The sequence below is a fragment of the Psammomys obesus genome, unplaced genomic scaffold (assembly GCF_907164565.1).
Source record: "Psammomys obesus unplaced genomic scaffold, mPsaObe1.curated_primary_1811, whole genome shotgun sequence".
Taxonomy (NCBI): Eukaryota; Metazoa; Chordata; class Mammalia; order Rodentia; family Muridae; genus Psammomys; species Psammomys obesus.
In genome coordinates, this window is record NW_026592510.1 from 16,173,342 (window position 1) to 16,193,615 (window position 20,274).

Below are 20,274 nucleotides of genomic sequence, written 5' to 3' on the forward strand. Positions count from 1 at the left end.
TTTTAAAAATTTCTGTCTCTAGAGAGCCATGGACCAATGGCTTCCTAAACTATCAGTGTTGAAGATACTATCTTGTGATGTCTTAATTGTCTGTCGGAGAGTATGGCATCCAGTGTGGAGTGTGAAGGAGGTGTGACAAATATGGATGGCTACTTTTGCATCGCCTGCTCTGATTCAATGTGACCGATGGATATGCATGCCAGGCTCTTTTTCAGGAGTGCACAAGTCTTCTTGAGGCAATGTCAAGGTTCATTGCTGCTGTTTCTCAGGCCAATGCACTTGAAACAAAACAGAATACTTTTTGACACGTACAGTTGTTTTTTTTTTCCCTACCCATTCTTCCTACACAGGCTTCTTGAGTGTGGTCTGCGCTGCTGATGTGTGTGCTGATCCATGAAGCACTATAGCATCAATGAGAAGCCTGGCCCTAAGATAAAGCGGGCTAACTCTCCTCCCAGTTTTTATAATTATATAACTTTTATCCACACCTCAGAGTTTAGAATTGGATCAGAAACAAGGAAAAAAAAAATCTCAAAACAATCCATAAAATACGTGACACTGTGTTAGTATGATAAACGCCATGACCAAAAAGCAGGTTGAGAAAGGAAGGGTTTATTTGGCTTATGCTTCTATAACACTGTTCATCATTTAAGGAAGTGAGGACAGGGACTGACACAGGGTAGGATCCTAGAAGCAGGAACCGATGCAGAGGCCATGGGGTTGGAGTGCAGGGGTGTGGCTTGCTGGCTTCCTTCACATGTCTTGCTCCGCAGCTTTTTTTTTTAATGTTAATGAAATTTATAATAAAATATTTAAAGAGATTTTGCACAGAATAAAAGCATTAAAATGTTTGTGTAATTACAGATAAATTTAATACTTCCACAGGCAAATTAGACTAAAGATGAATCATTTTCACAGTCAATAATACAACCTTGAAACAAGAGCTTCTGTCTCATGCCAGATCTTTAAGAGTTAAAACAACCTGAATTTCTTTTCTTTTTTTTTTTTTTTCTTTACAAGTGAGTATCCAAATTATACTAGAAAATCTGAGTGCACTTAGGTGTACAGAGTATTCCATAGGGTCTCTATGTTCTCAGATCCACTATTTGGTTCATCACTTCAATTGCCTACCAGAATTTTTACCTACCAGCATTTTTATAAGCGTTTTCATATAATTAAAAAAAAAAAAGCAGTACCAAATACAGTCTTAGTTAAATTTTGTAAATGTGATAAATTTCTAACTAATTAAATTACTAAAATTAAAATACTAAGTTATAGGATTACTTTACGCAAATGATGAGATATAATTCTTGTTTTCTTAGCACAAATCAGAAATTCAAAATATTTCTTAAATATTTTCAAACTTAGCTGCTAGAGTATGCTTGTTAAAGTGAGAACAATACAGAAGAATTGAGGAATCGTCTCACTGCCCATGTTTAGATTTGGCTCTCTTGATGGAGGATAAGACAATCATAGTCTAAATATGTGTTCATATGTTCCTTATAGTGTAGCCCACATTCTACAGATGCCACTTTGCTGTGAAGTTTTTCAGAATTAAGAATTCAGAGTGTATCCAAAGATCTTTTTTTTTCTTTGAATCCCGAATAATTTTCAAAAAATGTATCTCAAATATATTAGAAACAAAAGTGGTAATGTACATGTGTACAAGTCTTTCTGATATTGGTTTTTATCTAGCCGAACTTCTCCACACATAACTAGTTTTATGTCTGCAATTGGCTTAAGCTATGAAAATTATATGCAAGGAAATTAGGGGTGTTGCAGTACTTGGTTGCAAATAATTTGCCATCTGGTGTTGGGTCACAAAATGCAATTTCATTAGGGCCAAGAAAACAGCTGAACATGAAGTAATTCCTGACAGTGCCAACCAGCCACCTTGTAATGCACTTTCTTCATTTCAGTCTGTACACCCAGATTCTGCTCATCCCACAGACTGCGGGTTCTGGTACATCTGAATATGGCCAAGCTCTAGAACATTCTTTAGTGGCTCTTGGTTCCAACAGGACATGAAGGGTCTGTTTGATGGGTTCCGCAATTATACACCCAACTATCCTCTTTTCATCAACAAAAGGGAAAATTTTGGTTTTGTTTGCACACATGAAACAACCTGCTGGAAGCCCATTTCCAGATCCACAAGTTCTTGGACAGCTTCTAAATTTTTGATGGCATACATTGGATCCTGTCGCAGGACCAACACGATCTTCCCATCCCCAAACTCTGCTACTACCTGTTCTCTTTTCCAGCCCACAGTTTGATTCCCTCCAGAAATCTGTGGTGATGCTGGAGATGACACATTTCGTCTTGAGGGTTGGAAGCAGCATAGGTCATGCCTCAAGACTTAGACATAGTTGTCCCAAAAATGTGTCTGACCTGCATTAACGAGGAGCTGGTCTTTTCCTCCTCTCTCTGTATTTCTTGGATTAAAATTTCTCTGCACATTTGTATGTTTCAGTAAGTTAGTACATGCAGTGGATCCCACGGAAGGCTGTTCTTCAGGTAGAGATTTTGCATTTACTGAAGAAACACTGGAGACAGGATAGACAGACTCAGGAGAAATTATCTTGCTCTCACCCAGTGAATTCTCTGAAGGAAACTTATGATTATCAAGTTTACATTCCTTTGAAGAAACCTAAAGAATTCTTACTTTCTTTTCATTTTTACTTTTTGTATCCAGTAGCTCAACATTCAATTTCTCTTCCACTAGCAAGGCCCTTTGGCACATGCTTTGCCTCAGGAGCAGCAGCTTAAGTCACCTCTGGTTCATTTTTCTGCAAGAGTATCGGTAATAGTTTATCATCCAGAGGTGATTTTTTTTTTTAAAGAGTTTCTTTTTCTAACAAAAAATACTGCTCCACCCTGGAGTGTAACTTTTTTTGTTTTCTGGATTATGACTGGAGGAATTTTGGAAAACAGCTGTTCCCTTTATCCACAACTGGCTTACAGCTAACTTGATTTGGCTTGGCATTTTTGGGGTGTCTTGACGTAGATGTGATGTGCTTATAATGGTTGATAATTGGTTGATATTTAGCAGTTAAACTCTTCTGTGTTTTTTTTTTTTTTTTCTTGGTATGAAGCTGTTTTCTCTGATTTTTTTTCTGTCACACTGGGAAAAGATTTATTTCCATTTTTAGTTGCTAGACAAATACAATCTATACTCTTACCAATTTCCTCTAGAGTGGATTGAGGTGGTGCTATCTTTATCGTAGAAAGATACAGTAGACACAGATTTAAATAGTGAGCTGTGGTTCAAATGATAATCTACTATTTTCAGTTGTTTGGAGTGGACTTGAAGTGAAATGGCATTGGTGGGAGCAAGACTTTTCTTCCTTTTTATCACTACTTTGACAAGTAAGCTTTTTATTAGGTGATGGAAAGATTCTCAGTAATTCTTAAATTTACTTTGCTCGATGAAATATCTGTTAATAGGCTATCACCATTATCAGCATTCAGAGCTCGGCATTTCCTCTTCCTTGGAGTAAAAGCTGCCATCATCTTAACTAAAATACCATGTTCCCCTGTCGCCTGTGGACGGGCCTCCCCTCAGGCCAGGGACCTGCAAAGAGAGCCCTCTGAACCTCAGGAAGCCTACAACTCTCCTCACAGGAGATCGGTGCTCCTCCCTGCTTCCTTATATAATCCAGGATGACCAGCTCAGGGATGGCACCACCCACAATGGGCTGCCCCCCCCCCCCCATTGATCAGTAATTGAGAAATGGCTCACAGCTGGGTTTTGTGGAGGCTCTTTCCTCTTCGATGATTCCAACTTTTGTCAAGTTGAAACAAAACCAACCAGTACAGACACCAAGTGATCTTGGTTAAATCCAGTGAGATGTTACGGAGGGAAACTTAACATCCCATTCAGGGCCGAGCTGACCACTGAGGCAGGTTTCCCAACTACTACAACACAGCTCAACAGAGTAATTATCAGCTCTTTTTTCCATATTATTGTGCATTTGTTTATTATTTCTTGTGTGTTTGTGTGTGTGTATGTGTGTGTGTATGTGTGTGTGCATGTGTTTAATACACAGGTGCACATGTTGAGGCTGATGAGGAGGCAATTCTTGTTTTCTGCCATGTGTGTGCTCAGGCTTGGCAGCAAGCATCTTTGCCTGCCGAGCCTTCTGCTTCGCCAATGGCAAAGAGAGACACATTTCACTCACCCTTTCTAACCTCAGTGGAGAGAACATGTTTCAACATCCATATCCTCATCTGGTCTCTGGGTAAGGTGAGCAAACACTATCATAGATATAGAAGGGTTTCTAGGCAATGAATGCAAGACTCTGGATTGGCCTTTGGAACCCGGCATCAGATAGCAGATCTCTTTCTATAGGAAGGGTACGAACAATTAGCCACCACAAAAAGAAACAAACTAAGCAATTCAAAACTGTTTAAAAATTCACAACTGATAACGGCTAAAGTAGGATACAATTAGTTCAGTGTGACAGAGTGCTGAGGGGACGTGTATTACAGGCAATGGGGAAGCTCCTTTGAGTGGGGGCCATCAGACATAAGACATAGCTGCTGTGAAAGGAATGATCAGAGTTCACTGCTTTGAGTGATGTTGGTTGTGTAAGACTATGTCTTACGAACCTCCTTAAAAAATGGATTTAATTACCACAGACTAGTTTTGCTAGCTTTAGATAAATTAGATCCTGCTTTACAAAATGTTCAAACAAAAGCAGGGAAAGATAAGGTGAGTAGAAAGGAAACAATCCTTGCATTGTGTTGTTGGAAAGTAAATCGCTGTACCCACTATGGAAATCACTATGGAGAATGTCATATGAATTTTAATGCCTATTCAGTCTGTATAGGGCAACTGACAGCAGACTAAATTCCTCCCAAGTCTAGCTTGGTTAACTAACGAGTTTATTGGAGCTGCTTATAAGAGCACAAAATGAGGATTTTCAATTGCACCAAAGGCAATTGAATCACTTAAAAACCCACCTAAGCACAGGTGAATGGCATAGCTATGAAGATGGCTAAAGTCAGGAAGCCAGAACAGCTGTTTGACATAGTCCAGCAAAGCTGAGCTGAATGCTGTTTTAACCATTGTGCTTTCACGTTGGGTTTCTGATCTCTACGTGATGACATTTGTAAGGAACTTTTTACATTATGATTCTCTATGACTTTTTCCCAGAAAATTATTTCTGCTTTCAAAGGAGTAACCAACCTTGTTTGGCCCTACTAAGGGGTCTTCCTTGCCGTGAAGATTGTGAAAAGCACAAAGAAGTTGGATAGCCTCAGAGTTCTCTTGGCACAGTTGCCCTTAACCAAACTCAGAAACAATCGATCTGGTAACATCAGATTACAGGCTTACTCCTATCTGTAGTCTACAGGACATTGCCCCCAGAAAATAAAAACCTAACAATGAAGTTAGTTCGCCTAAAACAACATTTAACAATATAAATAGATGACATAAAATTAATATAAAAGAAATGTAAGAATTTACCAATCATAAGGAGACTGGCTTACATTAAGTTACAGTGAGGTCTTTTAACTAAAACAGACAAACAAACAAACAAACAAAAAAGAGAAAACAAATGAATAGAACAAATTAGCCTGCAGCCTGGAAGAGCTTTCGAACTTTTGGGCTAGGCTAATTCACAAGTTGTACCTCAACCACTCTGCATTGTTTGAGACTTGGGAACTCACCTAGATTGACTTTTCTTCTATCTGTTTAGTGTTTCACTTTCCTGAAGAGTAGAATGTCATGTCATAAATGCTTCTGTAGTCTAAAATGATTTGAGACTGATAATACCTACTCTCTCTGTAAACATAAATCATAACTTTGCCTCTCTTTAGAATCTGTATAAATAAGGAAACATTCTGGTTGCTAGTCAGTCAGAGATGCAGAGACCCTTCCAGGCACGATCCCTGACTGATTCATCCATTGCTTCCCTCCACCCGTTCCTTATCTTCTCTGCTGGGACCTGTCTGAATGCTGGGACTGGCCCAAGCAGGTGATGGCTCCTCGAAGCTGCATCCCTGGGGCTTCCTGTATCGCTTGCCAGCAGCTCACAGGAAAGTCTCCTTTCTCTCAGCAGTTATTGCTACTTTGGCAACTTTAGGCAGGAACCTTGAGCATCTTGAAACATTTTCAGCCCCTTGACCTTATGACCCTCTCTTTCCCCCCTGGAAGGGAATATTTAGATTGAGAGAAAGGGACTACACAACAGAAAATCCTCAAAACCAAACAAAAAACAAACCTAAATGTGATCCAGGTAAACCACTCCTAGATTTATACCTAAATCAGTACACAATAAAGATGCTGTTCATCCATGTTTATTGTGACACGATTCACAGATAATATGTATATATGCACACACATAAACACATCTATTGTACATAAATGTTAATTAGTACATATGGAAATATTCATAGTCTACTGGGAAGATGCTCTACAATGCAGATTCTGATATTCCTGATAATAGGTTTTCTGCCAGCAAACAGTCGGTTTTTGTACATGTTCATCAAAGATTTTTTTTCCTTCTTTGAAAAATAATTTTCCTCCTGACTCACAAGCTTTATTTTCAGCCTAGAACTGGGACTTCAGCCTGGGTCTCAAAATGCTACCACAAGGTGGCGCTCAAACTTCTTGTAAAGTCTTACACGGAGCTAACGCTAGAGAATTTTAACACTTACCCGGCCATTTCAGGTTATTGTCTGCAGAGATTCTGTGTGGCTTGGTTTCTTTCAGAATTGTCCCCTACCCAGAAACAAATATCAGCAAACAAAAAGTTCCCTAAAATCTAGTATCAGTCCTTTGTGTTTATTTATTTTTACTTTTCATTGTTTTTCTTTTATATATTTATATTTTATGATATGCATTGTAGGCAGCAGTAAGGAAGCCAGCAGAACACCAGTTTTGAAGCTATTGAGATCTTACAGGCTTGCAATTCAAATTCTAATTTTAAATAGAAAATGATCTCAAAGCAAGCAAGAACCAAGGGGCTCTCCTGTATGTGGGTGCCTCCTCTCAGTTTCTGCCTGTATTTTCTCTGACTCATTTCGAACTTCCAGGAATCTCACTTTCTGAACACACCTGCCAGCACGCCAATGCCTTGTACTGATATCGGTTTAATGTCTGCTGTTGCTTGGCTGGTTTACCTGTTGTTTCTGCTTTCTGCAAGGACCCTTGTTGGCTGCACCTGAACTATAGAGTATTTTATCTGGCATGTCTTCAAAAACAACTCTTGCTGTAAACAGTCTTGGATGAAATCTGTGACTTTCCCACAAGTCTTTCTAAACAGTCTCCATTGCTTTAAAAGCTTACCTTCCCATGATCACACCATTACTAGTTTACTCTCAATTATCTTTAAAATAGATTAATGATGCCTACCTAATAAAATGGACCCTGGTTTCAATGTAGGGATACATGCTTCTAATCCTGATTAGTATTTTTGTGAGTAACATAAATGCAAATTTTGAACATGGCCATCACAGTTTTATGTGCGGTAAAAACAAGTAGACAAATGGACAGTGAAAGGACTCAGTGTAGCCCAAGGTGCCTTTCACAGGCCCAAGCATCAGAGTGGTGAATTTTTTGTGGTCACATTATTATTATTATTATTATTATTATTATTATTATTATTAATTTATTATTATTATTGCAATGATTTCCCCTAAACTCTCAACTCCAGTGGTATCTCCAAAAATATACTATTAAACTTGATGTTGCATTGTTAATGGATTGATGTGAGTGGAATAGAGGCTTTCTCAGTGCTTATCCAACCAAATCTCAAATGGTTTGCTGATGGAACCACCTAGGTTCAGAGCAATGTCATCAATGAATCCCAGAGTTTGTTATCACATTCAATTACCTGAAAGAAAATAGTGGGGTGAAAAATTTCCAGCTTCAATATTTAAAATCATGCCCTTAAAATGATTTGCTAAGCTAATAATAATCATTATCATTTAATGCGGAAGAATATAGAACTATTAATGTAGGTGATGGTGTTAGCTCAACATTAATTTATTCACTTTATATTCCAACTGTAGCCCCCTCCCTCACCTCCTCCTGGTTCCACCCACCCTCCCTCTTCCCACCTATCTGTCTCCCATACACCACAGAAAGGGGGAGCCCTACTCCCCTACTATCTGACCCTAGTCTATCAAGCCTCATCAGGACTGCTTGGATCATCCTTCTCTGTGTCCTGACAATGGGGAAGTCTGTGTCAGAGATAACCTCTGCTCATTCTGAAGGACATGAATGGATTCCAGAAGCAGATGGAGAGAGAGAACAGGATGGGAGCCTGCCATAGATGTCCTCTGAAAGACTCTCTTAGCAGGGGATCAAAGCAGTTGTTGAGACTCCCAGCCAAACTTTGGGCAGAGTGCAGGGAGTCTTATGGAAGAGTGGTGATGGTGGGGGGGTGGGTTAGAAGGACCTGGAGGGGACCAGATGAGCTATAAGGAGACCAACAAAGCCAACAAATCTGAGCCTGGGGGGAGGGGTGCAGAGACTGATGCACCAGCCAAGGACTATGCATGGAGAGGACCTAGACCTTCTGCTCAGATGTAGCCCATAGGCAGCTCAGTCCCCATGTGGGTCCCCAAGTAAGATACTGTTTCTAAGCAAACAAATCTCATGCTAGGTTTCCTGGCTTCACTATTGGAAATGGGAATAGCCACACACACACACACACACACAATCTCCAGCCTCCACCTTTGGGTTACTGCTTTACTTCTTTTCCAGCACCTCCAGTATTTAGAGAATGCCACCCTTTCTGCATTCCTTACAACATTCATTGACTATTTATTGCGTTGGAGCTCGAGTACAAAAAGCTGCAAGGACCTCAGAGGAACTTGTAAGTGGTGTTTTAAAGACAAAAGATTATCATTCAAAATGGTCCTAGATAATCAAGTGTTCTATTTTCCTTCTTCTTCTGACTCATAATTGTCTTTGGAGAAATATAAAACACAAAGCTGATCTGTCATGGCTCTGCTAAGAAGCCAGATATAGCTGAAGTCTCAGGTGAGCTAGAGTGCTGGTTTTGAGTATTTAATTATCTTTACCATTGCTTAAAGGAGATGCAGAGAAGTCAGCAGGTTCACCTAGTAATCCCAAAGAATAATATGTCATCCTCTTTGTGTGTGGCCTTTTACAGGGACTCATAGGTGTGGATGGAATCTTCAGTTCCATGAAGCATGCTTTAACTTATTCTTTATTTCTTAAACATGTTATTTTTTCTCAAGCTTTTATTTAATATTCACACAAATGAAAAATCATAATTGCTCTAAATATTTTTATAATATTACAAGGCTAAAATCAAACATGTATTTAAGTTAATCCATTCCAAATATTTAGATGGTTAGAAATTTACTTTACTCTTCTAAATATTTAATTAAAACCCAAACATCAGACTTGAAAGTATGTTTATTGCTTTAAACATTTTATAAAAATTCTCCACTGTCTTTTGTGAGGGTGACCTCCAATAGCCTTTTTCTATATGCTGACCAAGATAAAATTTCCAATCACCTTATCAAAGACAGCCCCAATATGAAAGCACATAAGTAAACACTACCACTAGAATAAGTGGTAGTTTTTGGACGGATGCCAATAGTAGTTGAAAGCAGGTAGGTCCATGCGGTCAATTTTAGTTCATCTACAGGATCCATCAGTCAAGAAACAAGGAATGAAGTATTGAAAATTCTATGGAGCAGAATGTGTCTGCACAGAACACTGAACACTCAAACAAGTTTGGACGTTAAGGAAGTCCTTAGGATTTTGCAGTTCTCAGGGATTGAGTTGCAGAGCTCAGTTCACAGCTGGAACAACAGTAGGATGTTAATGCTACATGTATTTGCCAGAGTAAGTCTTTGAATTATGGGAACCAACTTCTTTAGACAAAGGGTTAGCAGTGTTCACAGATAATTTTCGTAGTTTGCATGTTTACAAAGTTTGACTCCTGCATCTGAGGAACTTGTCTTCCTGTGGAAACATGCATGAATGCACTGCTGCATCTTCAGAGGCAAAGTTATTTCCTAGCAGAAGCATCTCCACTTGGTTGAGAAACCAGCTTTGAAATCTGGTTACAGGAAGAACCACGATGCAATTGCCCAAGACAAACTATTTCCTGTGTTTACAAATCGCTTGTTTCTAAAATGCTTCAAGTCCGTGTGTTGAATTGCTCTTCTGTGCTGGGAGCTACTGGAGCTCCACTTCAGGGAGAAGTGAATTCCTGACAGTCAGGATGCTGTGCAAAAACCCTTTTCATAAGTAAGATTTTATGGGCATTTTGGATTGACACCCACTTTGGGTTTAGTCTGTGAAGGGAGGAAAACTTGAGGGAAATTGTCTCTTCAGAAGATGTTCAGAAACAAGAAAAATACACAAAAGCTGACTTTGTGGACCATCCTCGATGGGCTGTCCAGCACGTGCCAGTGGCTGTTTGTACTGTCACAGCATCTGAGAACGGCAGATGAAAAAGTAGTCATTGAAGAAAAACATTCTGAACGGTGTCAAATTCAGATCTCCATGGAGCATCTGTTGTGGCTCAGCTTGAAAGGATAGAAGTATATTTACTTATAAAGCTGGAGCATGTTACTTGTGTCCTTAATATCTGAGTTATAGTGTTTGGTGTCACTTTAATGAGTCTTACATTATTTGAGTAAGACTCCAAAATTCCATACATGGTCTTTGTGATTCTCTTTTATAAAAATGTTTCACTGCCTTGAGGCATTACTGTGTGTGTGTGTGTGTGTATGGTATGTGTATGCTTGTGTGCATATATATGTGCATGTAAGCAAGTGTGTACTTGTATGCTTGCATGTGTGTGAGTGCAAGTGTTTGTGTGTGTGCATGCCTGTATGTATATGTGTGCCTGTATGTATATGCATGTATTTATGAGTGTGTGTATGTATGTGTGTGTGTGTGTATTAATGTGCCTGGTGCATATGTGTAGGACAGAGAACAGGCATTATTCCTTACCTTCTGTCTTGTTTGAAAAAGGGTTTCTTATTTGACACTGTGTATCAGGTTAGCTGCCTTAGGAGTTGGGGATTCCTCTGTCTCCACCTCTCATCCTGACACAGCAGCACAGGAATTTTGAATGTGTAATTCCGTCTGGCTTTTTATTGCCCCAGGTGCTCCAAACTAAGATTTGCATACTTTCAAGGCAGGTGCTCTACTCAATCTTCCCAGCCTAACTAGCCCATCCCTAATAATTTAATAAGATAAAATTCACACAGTGACAACACATGCTGGAGAGGTTGTGGAGAAAGGGGAACCCTCCTCCATTGCTGGTGGGAGTGTAAACTCCTACGATCACTCTGGAAAGCAAAATGGCACTTCCTCAGACAACTAGGAATAGCACTTCCTCAAGATCCAGCTATACTGCTCCTAGGCATATACCCAAAAGAGGCTCAAGTACACAATAAGGACATTAGCTCAACTGTGTTTTTAGCAGCTTTATTTGTAATATCCAGAACCTGGAAACAACCTAGATGTCCCACAACAGAGGAATACAGAAATTGTGGTACATCTATACAATGGGATAAAAGCAATAAAAAAAGCAAGGAAATCATTAAATTTGCAGGTAAATGGTGGGATCTGGAAAAGATGATCCTGAGTGAGCTATCCCAGAAGCAGAAAGACACACATGGTATATACTCACTCATATAGACATATAGGCTAAACCTACTAAAATCTGTACACTTAAAGAAACTAATCAAGAGGGAGGACTCTTGCTAAAATGCTCAATTACTATCCAAAAAGGCAAAGAGCATGGACATCAGAAGAAGGAGAATAGAGGGAACAAGTCAGGAGCCTGACACAGAGGACCTCTGAAAGGCTCTGCCCTGCAGACTATCAAAGCAGATCCTGAGACTTATGGCCAACCTTTGGGCAGAGTGCAGGGAATCTTATGAAAGAAGTGGGAAACAGTAAGATCTGGAGAGGACAGGAACCCCACAAGGAGAGCAACAGAACCAAAAAATCTGAGCACAGGGGTCTTTCCTGAGACTGATACTCCAACCAAAGACCATGCATGGAGATAACCTAGAACCCCTGCACAGATGTAGCCCATGGCAGTTCAGTATCCAAGTAGGTTCCATAGTAATAGGAACAGGGACTGTCTCTGACATGAACTTATTGGCCTGTTCTTTAATCACCTCCCCCTGAGGGGGGAGCAGCCTTGCCAGGGCACAGAAGAAGACAATGCAGTCACTCCTGATGAGACCTAATTGGCTAGGATCAGAAGAAAGGAAAAGAAGTCCTCCCCTATCAGTGGATTTGGAGAGGGGCATGAATGGAGAAGAGGGAGAAAGGGAGGGATTAGGAGGGGAAGAGGGAGGGAACTACAAAGTGAATAAAGTGTAATTAATAAAGAATTTTTTAAAAGTGGAAAAAATTTCACACAGTCTACAATGGTAAAAATTCAAGATCATAACATTAAACATTCTGATGTAATTGGTTCACTAGCCTTTCCTACATTCACAATTTGTTGCAGCCACTACCCTTAACTATATGGAAAGCATTTCCTATATCTCAGAGAGAATCTTATCTCTGAGTGGTTCCTCTAGGTCCCTCTCCCAAAGGCCAATCTGCTTTAGTCTCATCTGCTTCCCCTTTTCTGACCCACTGCGTTAAATGTGAGAGTTCTGACAAGAGCTTTTCCTACATGTGACCTCATGTAACCTCTTTGCCTCCATGTCCAACATCATCTAAGTTGAGTCTAGAGCTCAGAGTACTGTCTCAGAGTCACTAACCTGCCAGTATCTGCCTGCTGCCTTATCGACCTGCTCCTCTATCACCTGGCATGGCTGTGCTGCATCACGTCTTCTGAACTTGAATTTCTCACGCACATGAAAAACATGAACTAGGACTTTTTCATTAATTAACTTTAGTAACTTTCCACATTACTATGATCAGAAAAAATACTTGTGAGAGCAGAATTTGGGTCAGAAGCAAATGTCATACTAGACTTTGAGCTCTGAAAGTCAATGTATTATTAGACACAAACTTACACCTGCTATCTGCATTTAGTATTAGTGCCAATATCTTAACGCTTCCTATGAAGGCACATCTGATGGGCAAAGCATAAAAATATTCAAACACCGAAAAGCATTTGGACACAGCAAATTTTAAGTTCATTTAAGCTAACTTTGGAAATGTAAATAAGAGTACAAAACTTCATGTTGGAGAAATAACAAAGTGAAGTAGGTGATTGGGAATGTTTAAATTGACCAAAAGTTCTGTGAATGGGACATGTGCAAAGGAAAAGGCTCAAATCTGGAGAGACCTTATCCCAAACATCCATCTGAGTGTAAACCCAAGAAAAAAAACCTACAGTATGAAAGAGAGACAATGTTCAGAATTTTATTGTTATTCAGAAGGACAGCTTGCCAAACTATAAAACTAAACATGTATTGTTGTTGAATATTAATGTTTAACCTTGATTTATCTTTTAGTTAAGCAGTGGTTATTCCTAAGCCAGCTGTATAACCAAATTACAACACAGAGACTAGGATTTATTTAATTAATCTAGAGAACAATGCTCGGCAATAGTTACTCCATCCTAAACCTCCAAGCCCGCATAGTTTCCTACCATTCAGATTTCACCCATTATACTTGCTTTTAGTTATATCTTAGGTATGGTTCATCTCTCCTCGTGGTTCAACGCCCTCTCCTGTTGATCCCTTCTCTCCTCCTCCCACTCTCTTCCTTCTCCTCCCCTCTGGACCAGGATGTCCCATCCTATTCTTGCCATTGCTCAGCATCATGGCTGGTTGTTTTATTGGCAATACAGAGAACAAATAGTAGCATGTTTATACAAACTTGAGACAGGTGATACTTAGAATAAGCATCACAATGCAATGTCCAGATTGAAACCAGATAGTGGGGTAGAGAAATCAGCATTTGAATGAACAAGGATAAATTGTATACATTCCAAAAAAAAAACATTATTCCAATATAATCTTTTATCTATGGGACCAATCAAGGTCTTTCCTAATGTCTGGAATTTTTTCTAATAAAAAAATTGGCATTTCATTCATCACAGCCCCACGCTTGATTACATGAATATTTAATCTCTACAGTACAATTAAAAACACAAGCTTAAAGTGGTGTGTTGCTGTCAAAAACACAATTGGCCCAATAAGTAAAGCTGAAAAAATTCCAGAAGCTAAAAGAACAGAAGAATCTGAAATCTTGGAGAAAATCAAGCCATTCCTGCCCTTCAGGATTTTCAGCCTTGATGGACTGCAGTTTGAACATCCAGAAAAGAGGAGGAATAAGTTTTAGAGGGGAAGTAGGACTGAGATCCACAGCTTTCAGTGACTTGTACTTACTCAAGAATATAAGAGAAAACATGTTCTCTGACCCCTGCATAGAGTGTGGTCATAGCCTCAGCCAAGAGTGGGTGATGAAGATTCTTCCTTTCTTGACTTTGATAAACAAAGATGAATTGCCCTTGTAGGTGTTCCTGGTGTTCTAATACTAAGAGTTAGCACTGTGGTAACTCCCAAATGCCAAGAAAGGCATACCAGGAAGTTAAGGATGAAGTGTCCCTTCTTCCTGTACAGTCAGCCAGATATGGAGTCAATTTCATATCGTACATTTAGTTCTGATAAAGTGTAAGCTGAGAACACATAGAAAAGTCTCAGTTCCATTCTTCTCGCACACATGTGAATGAAAGAGCGTAGTCTTGTGTACTTCCTTAAAACATCTCTGGATGTGTTATTTATGCAAACAAGCCTTTTAGATATTCAGACTTTCGCAGTTGTTGTTGTTGTGTCTTTTGAAGTATATCTTCTTTCAAATGTGCCGGCAAGAGCTTTGCCAAGTCCACTGTTTACACAGATACTTAAGAGTTTTCATTAATGTCAGTCTAGAGGAGAACTTCAGACTTTCATCTTTACCATTTATGCATAAATATACTCACATAACTGATAGCTCTCTTGAGTCCTTTAGTTAAACAATGGTTTGACATAATTTTTCTTACTTAAGTCAATATAAAAAACAGTAAGTGGAGCATTACAAATTATTAGAAGTGTAAAGAGGCCCATAGAAAAAGAAAGCCATTGAAACAAAACATACAATGGATGATCTAAGCAGCAGATTAAGGGCATATGAATAGAGAACAGGTGAGCTACAGACCCGATAAGTTAATTAATGAGGCAGCACAGGGGCTGGAAGACAGAGAATTTTAAAATGTGGTAAAAGCAGTTAGACTGAAAGCAGTTACAGTAAGAAGGTTCCTCCGAAGACTAGTGAAAATAAAACTAAAAAACCTGCAAAGTGAATGCAGGCCATGAACCCTAGATTTTAAGCATTAGATAAATGCCAGAGGGACAGACACACTTAGACATATTATACTAAAAATAATAATGACAGGGGAAAAGCACATAAAAAGTAGGACAGTGGTCCATAGCTGTGAAAAAATTATCTGGCAATACAGAAGTATCATTTATCCTAAAATTTCAGCAAAAAGGTGAAAAGTTGCCTTAATTTCTGGTTCTGATAATGGCAGACAAATAATCTGGACTGGAGCTGCAAATAAAGAACAACCCGGAAGACCAGCCTGCCTGCATGCTGCCATACTGCCCCTACCACTAGGGACTGTGAAACTGTAAGCCAAAATAAACTCTTTTTTAAAAACAAATATTTTAAGTCTATGAAATGTGCTAAGTAAAGATACAGCATTATAGCAAATTCTATGGATGCATGGAAAGTTTTGAAGAAAAATATGAGATTTAGGGATATAGATCACAGGGTGTTTCTGATTAATTACAGAGGGTCAACTTGAGTATCTGTGGCACAGACCTTACAACCTCTTGGTACTTAGTTTCCAGCAAGTAGAGGCTGTAGAACAGCCCGGATGGGCGCCTTCTGCTTTGACCACAGAACACCAGTGTCTACAGCTGTATGAACTAACTGGAGACACTGGGAGCTTTGTAGTGTCAAATATGCATGGCCTTCTGGAGATCACAGCATCATAGCTCTGTGTTTACTTCTACAAAGAAAATGTTAAATTAGTGTCTAACACATATATTTTTTCAAAGGGAGTAGGAGGAAAGCATCTACAGAATGGTGTAAATTGATAGATAATGTAAATAAACATTAAGAAGTATTAGATACAACCATTAAATGTCCATATTTAAAAAGTCAAAGTGAACTCAGCAATTAAAAACAAGAAAATCATAACATTTTCAGGCAAATGGTGGGAACTAGAAAAGATCATCCTGAGTGAGCTATCCCAGAAGCAGAACGACACACAGGGCATATACTCACTTATAAGTGGATATTAGACATATAATATAGGATAAACATACTAACATCTGTACACCTAAAGAAGCTAAGCAAGAAGGAGGACCCTGGGTAAGATGATCACTCCTTATTCAGAACTATAAATGGGATGGACATCAGAAGAGGGAGAAAACAAGCAACAGGACAGGAGCCTACCACAGAGGGCCTCTGAAAGACTCTACCCAGCAGGGTATCAAAGGAGATGATGAGGCATATAGCCAAACTTTGGTCAGAGTGCAGGGAATCTTATGAAAGCAGGGAGACATAGAAAGACCTGGAGGGAACAGGAGCTCCACAAAGAGAGCAACAGAAGCAAAAAATCTGGGCCCAGGGCTCTTTTCTGAGAATGATATTCCAACCAAGGACCATGCATGGGAATAACCTAGAACCCCTGCACAGATGTAGCCCATGACAGCTCATTCTCCAAGTGGGTACCCTAGTGAGGAGAACAGGGATTGTTTCTGACATGAACTCATGGGCTGGCTCTTTAATCACCTCCCGCTGATGGGGGGAGAAGCCTTACCAGTCCACAGTGGAAGACAATGTGGCCAGTCCTGATGAGACCTGATAGGCTAGGGTCAGATGGAAAGGGAGGAGGACTTCCCTATCAGTGGACTTGCTGAGGGGGATGGAGGAGATGCGGGAGGGAGGTCGGGATTGGGAGGGAAAAGAGGAAGGAGGCTGCAGCTGGGATACAAAGTAAATAAACTGTAATCAATATAAAAAGTTAAAATTAAAATAAAAAAGTCAAAGTGAGCTATGTGGTGGTAGTGCCTGCCTTTAATTCCAGCACTGGGGAGGTAGAAACAGGCAGATCATTTGAGGCCAGCCTGGTCTACAGATTGAGTTCCAGGACAGAGCTCCACAGAAACAACCTGTCTCAGGAAACAAAAACAATCAAACAAATAAGCAAAATCCAAAAAGTGAAAGTGAAGTTTTGAGGCGATACTTGGGAATTAAAAAAACAATTAAACAAACCAACAAACAAAACAAAAAACAATTTAACAAGGACCTATTTTTTTTAACACAATGATCTATGTCAAGAAGTCAGTGGATCAATCTTTGTGACAAATAGTACATGGTTGAGGGTAGAATAGATGAATTTATTAGGGAAGAAGCTTCCCAGAGTGAACCATGAAAGAACAGCTAAAAGCAGGTAAGGCAGGATGGATGAAGGGGGCATCTAGTGATGTGATCTCACTAGGCACTCTGGGATTCCGGAAGGACCAGAGACAGAGAGCAGAATCGAGATCAGAGGAATAGATTCAGGCTCAAGAAGCTTTCTAACCTTGAAGCAATAGAAACCCAATTATAAAGACATCTTGGTAAAGTAAAAGCAGCAAGACTGCTAAAGCCAATGGGAAGAAAACACCTAGAATAACAATAGAAAAGCTCTAAGGACCAGTCCTTACATCAGCAGTCGGCTGCACAGCAACAGCAAAGGAAAACCTAGTACAGGGATGAATCTTTAAAGTGGTAACAAAGCTGCCATCCTAGTATCCCTCACCCAGGAGGGTATGTACACCGTGTACATAACATCGGATTAAATTGTTTATATAATTTTATAATATGATCAAAGGTACATTGTAAGAATAAAGGCAAAAGAAATACACATTATACAAAAAAATCAGATATAAATAAAACTACTCTGGTACAAATTTGTAGATGCAGGAAGAATGCCAACAAAAACGATGTGAGCAGATTTAGAAAGGGGAATTTTCTCCTAGCTTTAATAGCAGTACCTATTTAACATCTCACAATTTTAGGCAACGTAGAAATAGTTATCTAAAGGTAAAATAAAGAACAGAGTTCTGCTTCTACCTGACCTGAAATAAAACAGACAGACTGTATTTGTCTTTCATCCTCTGTTAGGTTTATGTATCTATAACAGAATACTAAAGTAGTAACATAATAGGAGAAAGGGTTTATTTTGCTCATTGTTCTTCAGGTTTCACGGTCATAGTCATTTGGCCTCGGTGCTTTTGAATGTGACAGTGCAGTACATCATGACAGGAGTGTGTGACAGGAAAGCTTCTTGCTCTGAGACAGAAGTGAATGTGAGGAAAGGAAAAAGTCTAGGGTTTAATGTACCATTCAGGTGTCTGTTGCTGTAAAATGGGTGCTCCTATTAGGACCAATGTGAATCGTCTACCACTCTCAACAGTGGCTGGAGACTAATATTTAACACTCGTGTGTTTCAGAAACATTCCAGACCCAAACTATAACACGTCTATAAAAATCATTCTATACAAATCCTTTGAGACAATTAAGGAGAAAGAAACTGTTTGAACTCCTTCATTGAATTCATAGCCATTTTGACTTGGGAGAAAGAAAGGAGAGAAGGAAATTATTACTGGAAAAGTCATGATTTCTATTTTTTTTTTTTTGCAGCGAGATGCAAAATTTGTAAACAAATTTCAGCTTTTAAATGGCAAAAGCATGTAAAAATGCTACTTTAACAAACAAATGTAATTTGTCACAGAAACGGATCATTTAATTTTTATAAATCATTCAAAGATTTTCAAGAAAAATGGTGGATTAGAAGCTGCATTTGTGTGACCTGGCCAAAGACAGAAGTGAATTTGTTTATTTGCTTGCTTGCTTTGTTTTTTTAAAGGGGGCTGGGCTAAGGAGATGGCTCAGTGGATACATTAAGGACCTGAATTGCAGATACAAAGCCAGGCATGGTGGCACACATCTGTAACTGTTGTGCCTGCTGGGGGAAGGGAGAAAGGGAAACAAGCTGATCACTGAAGCTCACTCACTAGCTTTCCAATGTATCCGTCAGGTGATCATTAGGATCAGTGAGCGATCTTTTCTAGTAAATGATGTGTAGAGCAGTATAAGAAGATGCTCAACATTGTCCTTTGCCCTCCACATGCCCACACATAGGTGTATGACCATACTCAGAAACACAGCCACAGACAGAGAGGCAGACACACACACATGTATGTGATAGATAGATAGATAGATAGATAGATAGATAGATAGATAGGGAAAGAAAAATACTCTTCATTATTCACAGATAACCTTCCTCCAACCCCCTGTCACATGGTTTTGTTCTTAGAAAGGGTTGAAGGAAAAAGAGGAGCATGACTAGGTAGTATTTTCTCCAGAGAGAAGCCAAGCCAGTGACAGCTTCATCAAGCTGCTCACACCAGGCTGGAGTCAGTACCAGCTGACATGAAGGGTCTCTCTCCTCTTAAGCATGCAGAAATTTGTGGGGAACAGAGGCAGAATACAATGTGGAAGCCTGAGGCTGAGATTTTACGAGTGTTTTTCTCACTGGTTATTCACTTTTTTTAATTTAAATTTTTATTTTTTATATTAATTACAGTTTATTCACTTTGTCTCCCAGCTGTCGTCCTCTCTCTCATTCCTTGCCAATCTCATTCTTCCATCCCTTATCTCCTCCCATGCCTCTCTCCAAGTCCACTGATATGGGAGGTCCTCCTCCCCTTCCATCTGACCCTAGCCTATCAGGTCTCATCAGGACTGGCTGCATTGTTTTCCTCTGTGGCTTGGTAAGGCTTCTCCCCCCTCAGGGGGAGGTGATCGAAGAACCAGCCACTCAGTTCATGTCAGAGACAGTCCCTAGGTCATTCACTTTTTTTTTTTCCTCAGTGTTACAAAAGGTAGAGTTAGGAGGACTCCAAGATGGCGGCTATCAGTGTGCACCATTTCTGAAGGGCAAAAGATCTGAAACTCCAAAACTCGTGAGCGAATGGAAAGCTGAAGCTAGAGCATTGACTTTGAGGCTTCGTGGGCTAAAGGGGACAGCCCGTGAGCTGGGACAGATTGGATCCAGGCTCCTGTCAGTGAGTGCATATAGAGCCTCAGATCCAGGGTCCCTCTAAGCTAGCAGCCAGACATCAGATCTTTCTCACCCACACCCCCGCTGTGGGCAACATAAGGATCTCTGGGACAGCATTCTCAACATTGAAGTCCTTGTTCTGTCGTTCTTCCAGTAGAGTCCAGCTAAACAATTCCTGGAGCCAAGATGGCTCAGA

The 20,274-nt window shown here is 39.8% G+C and overlaps 1 pseudogene; it reads right to left on the minus strand.

Annotated features, from left to right (window-relative positions):
- Positions 1-1,721: 1,721 nt before the first annotated feature.
- LOC129681955 (N-acetyltransferase ESCO2-like) lies at positions 1,722-3,510 on the minus strand (annotated as a pseudogene).
- Positions 3,511-20,274: the final 16,764 nt, after the last annotated feature.